Below are 12033 nucleotides of genomic sequence, written 5' to 3'. Positions count from 1 at the left end.
TGGTCATAGATTTTATGTAAGGCCAGTCAATGCAGCTGTGTTTACCCAAATACATCCAGAAAGTGAAGGGTGTTGGTAAGGGAGTATTAAACATAGTTGAAATAAAAACAAACAAACAAAAAATACAACAACAAATATAATCAGTAAATAGGCCACAGGTAATCTTGTCCCATGCCTCTCCTCTTTTTTTGGTCTATGTTAGAAAAAAAAAATAATTATCCATAGCACTTGTTAATCCCAGCTGGATGTATATGAAGGCATCTCCAACAATAGTCCTTCTCTCTCCCACCTCTCATTCTTTACCTTGTTCCATTCTTAGGTAGGATTTCTATAAATATAATACCCTCCAATCACACAGAGTATCTTGCCCAATGCTGCTATTAGATCTGGTTCTTTCTAATACCATACCTTTCATTGTCATGCTCGATATGAGTCCTATCCAACCCTTTTTGACTCCAAGAAACTGTCTCAGTCACTGTTCTTACGTGTCAAAGTCACACTCTTTGGTGGCCATACTCTGTGGACACCTGGTAGAGAGGTAAATACTGTGCTTGACCCCTTCACCTCCTGATTTCTCCTCAGCATTACTGGGACATTCCTCCTCCATTTTCCCCAGATAAAATGAGTCTTACATAGTATCCACTTTGTCCTCCTCCCCAGATTCCCTTTTCAGTTTCTACTAATTTCATTTTCCAACTTCTTAATCACATCTTTGAGTCCTCTGCCAAATACAGATGACTTCAAATAAAAGCCAGTAGTGTGGAGAAAGAGACAGACAGTGTCATGAATATATACATTCAATGATGTATGATGGAAAACAGCAAATCTATAACTTCAAATTTCTATGTTTAGCAAATTCCTTAACATGCAGAGAACATTAACTATAGAACCCAAGTATAAATCAAGCCATGTGGACTAAAAAACCTAACTTATAAATTACATATACATATATATGTGTGTGTGTATACCTTTGATTATATAGAAAGATGTTTCAACTTAAGGATTATTAAAGGAAAACCAGCCCCTCACCCACATGAAATAAAATCCTTGTGCACTGATAAAATATTGTAAACAAATATAAAGGCTCTGAAACATAGAAGAGAAAAGAAAACCAAGAATTCCATTAAATATGTAGCTGCATTCGTAGTCAACCACACCCATGCTTCAGTGAGTTTTTGGAAAATCTTTGGCTTATTTCTTTTGATTTTATTTTATTTTTTTAAATTTTTTAATGTTTTTATTTATTTCTAGGAGAGAGAGAGAGACAGTGTGAGCAGGGGAGGGTCAGAGAGAGAGGGAGTCACAGACTGAAACAGACTCCAGGCTCTGAGCTGGCAGTCAGCACAGAGCCCGACGCGGGGCCCAAACCCACAACCGCGAGATCATGACCTAAGCGAAAGTCGGACGCTTAACCAACTAAGCCACCCAGGCGCCCCTCTTTTGATTTTATTTAGGCTCCTATGTCTTTCATTAAAAAATACCAATTCCTTCACTAAACATTGAATTTGTAGTAGGTCATTCTACATTTTAATTTCAGTCACACAAAACACCCACTGAAGAATCTCAGTCATTTTATTCACAATTCTCAGCTCTACATAAAAGTAAGATCTTATGTTACACTTATTATTAAATAAATAGGCATATATGTTCATCAGTAAATTTTTTAAAATATTATTTACAGTGTAGCATATTCACAGCAGCTGTCCTTACACATAGGTACTTGATGCTTGCGTAATTTAGTAACTCTTACATTACAGGTACTCAATTAATATATGCAAAATTGATTTTACCTCCTCTACCTTATTCATCAGTGCCTAAAATTTCTTTAATATGTCATAGTGCTTATCTAGAGGCAAGGCTGAAAATCCAGTATAGGATGGGAGTACATCATACTTCCCATACTGATGATCTTCCAAAGGTTGACTCTGTTTTGTAGGTACATGCTTGAATTGCGAATTGTTCTCAGAAAGTAGTTATCAACTTTTATATATCTAAAAACACCAAAAAGAAATTTTTAAGTAAAAAAAGTAGGAAATCTATGCTTTACACTACACACGTGAAGCACAAAGAATTTATATCAATAGGAAAAGACAAACCCCCTAACTGAACAATAAACCTGACATGATCAGGAAAAGATATGCTATTTAATATTAATATTACCAATATGTAGGGATTCAAGGATAATAAATTCCTCTAAATATAAAATCAGTGTATCCTAAGGGTAGTCAAGCAATTTGTATGAAATGCCTCATGAGTATTCTTTTATAACCCAGGATTCCCACCTCTAGGGATCCTAAGGAAGTATTCAAAATGTGTGTAAAAGTTTATATTCAAGGAGGATTATTTCAAGACTATTTTTGAGTCATAAATTGAAAAGCTGAAATTTCCAAAAATAGGAAAGTGATAACTTTTCCAAAAATGGAAAAGCAGTGATTATGAAATGAAATTTTCTATAGCCATTGAACATCATTTCCTGGAAGAATATTAACATGTGAAAATGCTTATATTGGTAATTTAAAAAAAACATGTTATAAATTTTACAATATTATAGTAAAAAATAGCAAGAAATATTCTAGGAAAAAATATTTTTACCAAAAATAAAAATGACTACCCTCAACCTTGGAGGTCTTTTGGGCAGTTTACTCCAAGAGTTAGTTGTTCCAAACCCAATACCCAATACTATTTCAACAGCTTTTTTTTTTTTTTTTGGTCCTACAATGAAAGGTTCACCTTTTATTTGCCAAGGACACTAAGTGGGGCCAGATGGCTTGCCCCATGGAGGAATGGTTCTCAACATGGCTGCCCATCAGAGTTGCTGGGAGTGCTTTAAAATAACATATCCTCAGTCTTCACCATCCAGAGATTTTCCTGTAGGTTTAGAATAGGTAGAGGTTAGATATCTGGGGGGAGGGAAGGGGGGAAGAAGGGAGAGGTGTATATGTGTGTGGGTATGTGTGCAATTTTTAAAAAATTCATTGTCATTTGTGGTTTTTCTAAAATTCTAATGTACTACAAGACTGAGGTCTTAATTTTTTTAATAATCTTATTTTGTCTGACTTGACTTACTCTATTTGTACTTCCATTAGCCCAACTAGATTGTAACTTCAGCTATAATAGACAAGACTTTTTTATGCAAACATTTTGTTTTCTTAAATTAGGAATGGATTTATCAGTTACTTTTTCCTGTAGGTATTTGTCACCAGAAAATAGGGCTACAGACAAATTTATTCTAAAATATATTTATTATTTTTGGAATATTTTAATGTTATGCTTTATAAATAACAAACCATAGAACACATTTCCTCATTTAAGTCCCTTGCCATGCAGTGTATTTGGAAGAATAAATACAGAATTAGCATTGCTCCTGGAGAGGCATTCATTTTATATGTATACTTCACAGAGAATTTGAGGTGATTTGGCTAAATGATCATATGTTTATAACTGCTTTAGAAACTCCTAAGCCAAAACTATTTTGATGATACTATATAAGTGAAACTGTAGGATTTTGAGTGTACCCTGAAGAGGATTTGAAACTCTTCTGTAGAAAAGCTCAGGCTAGCTAAGGAGTCTTAAGAAGGGAGTTGGGATGGTCTTCTACCTAGGCATATTCTCCTAACATTAATAGGTTTCTTAGCTTCAACAAAAGGATGTTAATCCCATTATTGAAATTCATAGCTAAGACACAGGCTTCATGGGCAACCAACTATATAGACCAGATGCACTCCAAGGAGTTGTCATAAAGTATAACCTCAAGTTTACTGCAATGCAATATTTTTTCAAAAGTTCAGTTCAAGAAACAATATTTGGATTAAATGGCTTAAATGTCATGTCTAGACATTCAAAAATAGATCCTTGAATCAAGAGAGACATGCCAAGACATGGACCTTTTCAGAATTTTTTATACTAAATCATGCCTTAGACGAACCTCAGTAGCTTATTTTGAGAATCCCTATAAGGAACAACTTTGGAAATGCATTTCTGTAGCCATTATATGGACATCGATTATTTAATCACCAAGAGATTTTTTCTGAAGTACTTTTAATTGTTTTAATAGGTAGTTTACTTGTAAAGACAATATATGCTTACTGAGTTAAATTCAAATAATGTAATATAAATTATAAAAAATAAAACAACCAATCCCCCAAAACTATATCAGCACTACTACTATAATTAACACTTAGATGTGAATATCTAGATCTATATATGTCATATCATGCATCATATAAACACACACACAAATATATATGTCATATTGTGTGTCATATCAACACATATATAGATATATAGCTAAGTAGATATATACACATAAATGAGGTCTTATACATGCTATTTTCAACCTGGCTTTTTTTTTTTTTCATTTAAAATATCTTAATGAGTATCAGTGTATACCAACCTTCTCAGTAACTATATATTAGTCCATTGTATGAATATACCAAAATTTCTTGAGGAAATATCTTATTACTAGCATTACTAGTTGATTCTAATTTTTCAGATTAGTTTAAGTAACACCATGTTGAAACCCTTCCATGTGCTTATGCCTGTGCATTCACCTGATCATCTCCTTAGATTTCTAAAAATGATATTTCTATAATCACTGTTCCTGATTTAGGGAACAGGGAAGAGTAGTGACAGGGAAGAAGGAATGTCCTATGAAGAGGATCTTCAGAATAGTTAAGATCCTACTGTTTAACTTATATAGCATCATCAAAATAGTTTTAGCTTAGAAGATTCTAAGAGAGCTATAAAGAATATATGCATATTGATACACATTGCTAAATGACTTTCAACGTACCCTTTCCTAACAACAGCTTTAAGAATGATATTCCCTTTACCTACTCCCACCATTTTGTCAAGTTTGTGTCACTTTTTTTCGTACTCGTAAGTAAATAAATCTTCAAATGTATGCTGCTATTCCTACTTCTTCATTAATTACCCTTCCATGGCCTTATTCCATTTTTCTACAGAAATGTTTATCCTTCTTTTAATGATTTATAAAAATCCTTTATATACTAGAGCTTGTAACACTTTGCCACACAAGATGTGAGGTTTTTTGTTGTTGTTATTGTTGATGGTTGTCAGTTTCTGTGTTTAATAATTTGTCCTTTGCTGAGTGGGAAAAAAATGGGAGACACAATATGCCACTCATTCTGTAAATTGCAGTTTCTCCCTTATCCCTTAAGATCCAGCTTGAATTCCACATCTCTTCCTAAAGCTTTACGTCCTTCCCCATCCTAACATGATCTCTTCCTCCTGCTAATTTCCAATTCATTATTGTGCACAATTTATTTGGCAATTTATCTCATAGTGTCTGGTGACATATGCATATTGTGAGTCACATTCAAGTATTATTTGTCCAAGCCAGCAACCAACTCCTTAGCAGGAGGTAAGAATTCATATCGTGCCCTCAAAGCAGGTGCTAAATAAACAATACAGGCTTATTTAAAGCAGTGAATGGGGATAAAGTAGGTGACAGAGGTCATCTAGAATTTTCCAGACTTGAGCAAGAGCTCGTCTGAAGCATTCAGCCAGACTGGTTACAAAGATCCTTTGTGCTTCTTGCCTCAGAATTCTGACTCAAGGTAAAGCTCATTCCAATCATGTCAACCCCAGAGACATATCTATTGTCTTCATTAAAAAGGCATTTATTTACCCAGAGCAGTCCTACCTTATATCTGCTCTACTTGTATAATCCAAAAGTTTTGGATGACAGATTATGTGCTTACCCAATATATTGCTGGCTCTTGTTTTTTATTTATTTCTTAAGCTAAAAGTCTACCACATATTTTTAAAAACTTGGTAGATGGAGATCAAACTTTCCAAGTAGAGTGGATCCCTCTTCTTCATTTAATTAAATTTTTATGAGAGCCTAACCTTGAATGATTAAAGGACACATTCAATATGCACATAAAAACACTTGCTATTTATATGAGGCTTTTAAGAGACCATAAAGTGTTTTTTTAAATTGTGTTTTTGTTTTCTTCAACTAAATTGAGAACTTTTTGGAATAATGTTATTCTTACTTTTTGTACCCCTCATTATAACACTTAAAACAGTACTCTGTACTCAATAAGTATACAATAAATTCTGCAAAACCACTGGGGACCTGAAGGTTTTAATTTGCTTTTAGATTAAGGGTATCCTTCCTTTTGACTCCCACCATGTCATCACAGACATGTGGGAAATAATATTCATTAGAGTCCTGAATGGGAAGTGGTATCATGAAAACCCAGTTGAATTATAAGATTCACTTTTATCCTTTTGGCTAAATTGTCCATGGATACAGCTCATGTGAATTAGATGTGTCTGAAAATTCAATTTCCCCAAATGGAAACATCTGGATCCTTTTTTCTTCCTTTAATCCTTTATCCTGGTCTCTCTGCCAGACAGTCCATATCCCTTGTTGGTTTGGCAGGAAATATATAAGGGCATAGTTAGAAGTGGGGGTAGCTGGTGCAAATGTTTCCTTGTCTGTTTTTTCGGTCTTTGTGGTCACTTTCCTCTTCTAGATATTAGAATTACAGATTTTTATCAAAGTGAAGACTTAGAAGAAAAGTCAATGTAACTTCATCTTTTATGGCAGAAGGAATTTGGGTTGAGGCAAAATAAAAGAGGCTGCTCAGATACATATATAATGATGGTAGAGCTGAACTAGAACTCTTTTTCCCCCCTAATTCCCAATCTGAAGCACTTTTCACTATGCCAAGTTCTAGATACTATGTTAATATTAGCTATTGCCTCATTTCAGTATGTGCTACTGTACTGCGCTGATTTTAACTACAGAAAATAATTTCTATTTAAAATAAATTTGAGTGTGATGAGACCCAAGAAAGATATAAAACAAAATTCCCTGATATTTTCAGTAAATGTTGAGAGAGAGCATTAACTTATTTTTTGGTTGGAAGATTTCAGTCGAACTCAGACAGACATGTTTGTATGTGTTCATAAACCAGGGCAGAATCAGAAAAAAAAATACTATATAATGTTTATAGCAGCACTATCAACAATAGCCAAAGTATGGAAAGAGCCCAAATATCCACTGATGGATGAATGGATAAAGAAGATGTGGTATATATATATATACAATGGAGTATTACTCAGCAATTAAAAAGAATGAAATCTTGCCATTTGTAACTATGTGTATGGAACTAGAGGGTATTATGCTAAGTGAAATTAGTCAGTTAGAAAAAGACAAATATCATAAGACTTCACTCATATGAGGACTTTAAGATACAAAACAGATGAGTATATGGGAAGGGAATCAAAAATAATATAAAAACAAGGAGGGGAACAAAAACATAAGAGACTCTTAAATATGGAGAACAAGCAAAGGGTTACTGGAGGGGTTGTGGGAGGGGGATGGGCTAAATGGGTAAAGGGCCATTAAGGGATTTACTCCTGAAATCATTGTTGAACTATATGCTAACTAACTTGGATGTAAATAAAAAAATAATAATAATAAATTGAATAAGAAAAAAATAGGATCTAACAGGGGAGATCATGGCCCTGATTATCAACCACCATATACATCTTATCCCTACCCCAGAATTCTTTTCATAGAAAAAGAAAAGTTCTGAGAACAAAGAATAAGGGAGAAGTAGGCATATATTTGCCCTGTGATTTTAGTTTTTACTCAGGAAAAGCAGAGAATGAGATCTTATTATAATTGTATCTGTAGGGGATAGAGACAGCTCATTTAGATAAGTTGAATATCTAGTTTTCTAAACTGAACAGAATGGTTTTGAATCTTCGGGCAAGCTGTGACCTCATGCAGTGGAGAGACTACAAAATACTACTGCCCAAGATAGGCAGTTTTTATATAAGCTATCACATGTCCAAGAATACTAAAAATATATTTAAACTCTATTTAATCCTATTTTGGACATAAATTCCTATCTTCTCTCCAAAAATGTTTCAAGTGACATTTTACAAATGATAAAATTATGTGAAAATACATTCGGTTCAAATATAGTATTTTTTAAATGTTTACTGAATTAGATACTCTTAAGTATAAGTTGATCTTCCTCCCATCTCTACTTGTCTTCAGGTTCAGGTATGACACTTGGGTTGTGACATAGGATCATATAACCCAAAGGAAAGGAGCATGAAACCAAAGCCCATTCCATCCAAAGAGTGAGGGCAGAGAGAATAATTTGGATTGGGAATTAGGGGAGGTAGTAGGAGAAAATCGGGCGACAAAGAAGAGGTAGGACACGTAAGTCCTGGTGTCCCTTCTCTGGTATTTGACCTGGAGGCTGGAGAAGCGATACCAGATAAGATGGGAGGGTGAAGGAAAGGGAGGCTGAAAGCATACTTCCACCTGCTCTGCTCCCCACTTGGTTTCCTGGAAGGAATCCGCCAAGCAGGGCATTTTATGCCAACGTGGGGCATGTCTAACAGTATAGATCATGAAACAGACTGGCCAGAGGAAGGAACCACCTCCCTTTATCTTAGGTGAATAACCCAAAAGATTCCACATACTCCCATAGAGGAAGAATGGCAAATGGATGAGTTGAGATCTGGAAAGCCTGCCATGAGGCCCATCATGGTAAGAGCTGCAGAGAGCTTTCAGAGTCAGCTACCCAGGCCCAGGAACTAGATGGAGTGCATGGAGGATACTCAGCAAGCTCTTGAAGAACTTAGGTGGGGCCAAGGTAGAACAGATGGGTCACTTGGTCCTACCCAAGCTGGGAAGTATGAAGAAAGGAACATGTATGTGTTCAGATTTCATAGTGGATACTTGAAGGACACTCAATGATATTTATATATGAGATTAGAGTGAGTTTAACCTTGTAACCACTCAACATATAATTATTCAGTATTTGGTAGCATAAAGTTTATAGTCTTAGAAAAAAGTAAAGATAGGCTAAAAGTCCTAGCTGTTGCAAGGTTGCAAGGCCACCATCTACTGGTAATTTGCTCAAATTTCAAGCCCATGATTCTTAAAATTCACTGACAATTTAAGAAGGAAGCATCAAGTGCAGTTCATACACTGTGACAAAGAGGATCACAGTTTCTCAATATTACTTGACGTTTCTGTTGATGTTCACCTGTGAACTGAGAGTTTCTAGAGAAGTATACAGACATCTAAAACAAAAATTTTTATTTCCAAATTATTTTTAAGGTTATATATGTTTCTTCATCTTGGAGACATTTAGGTCAATGGTCAAGGAAACAGCATATATAGGGGTAGGATTATAAATATATTTTGAGAGGGAAAACTGCATGGACTGATTACCATCCAAGAATTTTAATGAAAGCAGGTAACTGAAGAAATGTAGTCCAACTCAGCACTGTCCAATAAAAATATAATGTGAGCCACATATGTAATTTTAAATTTTTTACTCGCCACATTTATTTTTTTAATATATTTTTATTTATTTTTGAGAGAGAGAGCGAGTGGAGGAAGGGGCAGAGAGAGAGAAGGAGACGCAGAATCCAAAGCAGGCTCCAGGCGCTGAGCTGTCAACACAGAGCCTGACGCGGGGCTCAAACCCACAAGCTGTGAGATCATGGCCTGAGCAGAAGTCGGATGCCCAACTGACTGAGCCACCCAGGAGCCCCATGGCCACATTTAAAAGTAAAAATAAACAGATGAAATTAATTTCAGTAATACATTTTATTAAATCCAATATACCCAAATGTATATCATTTCATCTTATAATAGTATTAAAATTACTAATGAGTTATTTGATATTTTTTTCTTATGCTGTCTTCAAAATCCAGTGTGTGTTTTACACTTACGGTACATCTCAATATGGATGCTACATTTTCAGTGGTTCAAGTGAAATGTGATCCTACCAAAATAATAAGCTTGTGTTTAATAGGAAAATATGTTATACCGCTTCTGTTTTTAAATTTAAAATATTTTAATTTTTACATAGCTAAACTTTCAATTCCACTTTTAGCCACATTTACCACATTTCAAATGCTCAGTAGCTACAAGTGGCTAGTGGCTACCCTGTTAGAGCATGTCCAAGCTGACATTTGGCACAGGTATATAACTGATTTATATTGAATGAATGACTACATAACCTTCCTGTATTCCATAGATTACTGGCTGCTGTAATTTTCATACTTCCAAGGAAAAAAATGTTTTGTATTTTTTCACTGAACAATTATTTGAAACCAGTTGAATATAGAAGAGGGAAAGAGAGGAACTAAGAGTGTGGGAGGAAGCCACAAAGAGAATTAGGGTTCCACTGACAGAATGGGGGATAGTGAGAAGGAAGACCTGGTTCAAGAAGAAGATTCCTTCCTGAAAAGGTCCCTTCCATAAGTAATAAAACTCTCAGTGATAATCACTAGCACCTGCAGAATTTGCCATCAGAACTGCTTGTATCTCTTGACCCACACTGTCCGGTGGCTGCCAACATTCTGTCTTATCTGTTCTGGAATCACAGTCAAGCCCCAGCTGTGCAGTGCTGTGGTTCTGTTTGCCTGAGCCATTATTATCCACCTATATTCTCATAGCTACTCTGAACCATAAATTTCAACTTCTGACCACTCTGCTCTTGCTAATGCCCTCCTGCTACCTTTGAGCATGAGCTTCTGCCTTTGACCTTTTTCCAGCTTGTGCCCCTAAATCTTGTAATGTCCAGCCCAGTCTATCTACTTGGACTCCAATCATGCTTTATCACCAGTTCACCTGGATACTCAGCATCAGTGGTAAGCAACTTCTAAGAATGGCCCCCAGTAATCCCTACCTCGTAGTATCAACACCCTATGTAATCCCTGCCTTAAGTGTCAGCTAGACTTAGAGACTCATTTTTTTTTAATGTTTATTTATTGTTGAGAGAGAGAGAGAGAGCACAAGCAGGGGAAGGGCAGCGAAGGGGAGGACACAGAATCTGAAGCAGACTCCAAATCTGTCAGCACAGAGCCTGACATGGGGCTCAAATACACAAACCATAAGATCATGACCTGAGCCAAAGTCAGATGCTTAACTGACTGAGACACCCAGGTACCCTGCAACTCATTTCTAACCAATAGAAGACAGCTAAAGTGATGGGATATAATTATTGATATTAGGTAACAAAAATCCTTTGGCTTCCTTCTTGGGACCTCTTTCTTACTGTTTCACTTATTCTGAAGAAAGCAAGCTGCAATGTGGCAACGTGCCCTAGAGAGAGGCCCACGGAGCAAAGAACTGGGGGAATCCAACAATCTGTGAAGATGAGAATTCTGCCAACAATTACCTGAGTGAACTTAGAAGCAGAGCATTCTCTAGTCTGACCTTCACATGAGACTTGAGCTCCAGTCAAGTCAAGGCTCCACTTTGCAGCCTTGTGAGATGCCTTGAGGCTTGTCGCTAAGCAGCATTCTAACCCACAGAAATGGTTTTAAACTGCTAAGTTTTGGAGTAATTTATAAAACAGTAATAGAAAAATGAAAACAACTTAAAACCCTAATTTAGCTATAGAAAATTCATGTTAACTATCTTATCTCTGATATTAAGTCATTATAATATATTCAAACTATAATGCCTTTAAAATATTTGATAATATTTTTGATATTATTTGATAATAATAGACCTGGGGAAGGGAGAATGGTAATCCTCAGCATCAAGTCTATAAAGGAAGTCATGACAATATGTCGATTGTCTTTGAAGACATTGACTATTAATAAGCATTTGTCAAATGAATGAGGGGAATAGTTTTTTCTGAGTCTCACTTAGCAGAGAGTAGGATATATATATATTTCAGGAGAAATATTTGGGGAAATATACAAATGTATCCATGACCTTACCTCTCCTTAAACATAGACTCAAATCAGAATCCCCAGGAACAGGGTCTAATAATGTACGTTTTTCTAAGTTCTAAGAGAGTGGAACTTTAAAACACATTAGTTTCACACAGAATTCCATATGGGCGAAGTTTGTTAAAGGTCTAAAACAACCAAGTTTTCTGGAAAGCCTCCATTATAGCACAGCCATCTCACTAATAAGCCAATGTCATAGCAGAGAACTGAACCACCGAAAGCTGATACGATACTACATCTTCTTTTGCTAATGTTCAGTGATTTACAACAACAAGG

The sequence above is a fragment of the Crocuta crocuta genome, unplaced genomic scaffold (genome assembly GCF_008692635.1).
Source record: "Crocuta crocuta isolate KB4526 unplaced genomic scaffold, BGI_CrCroc_1.0 scaffold37, whole genome shotgun sequence".
NCBI classification, from domain to species: domain Eukaryota; kingdom Metazoa; phylum Chordata; class Mammalia; order Carnivora; family Hyaenidae; genus Crocuta; species Crocuta crocuta.
Note: the sequence above shows the minus strand (reverse complement) of the source record.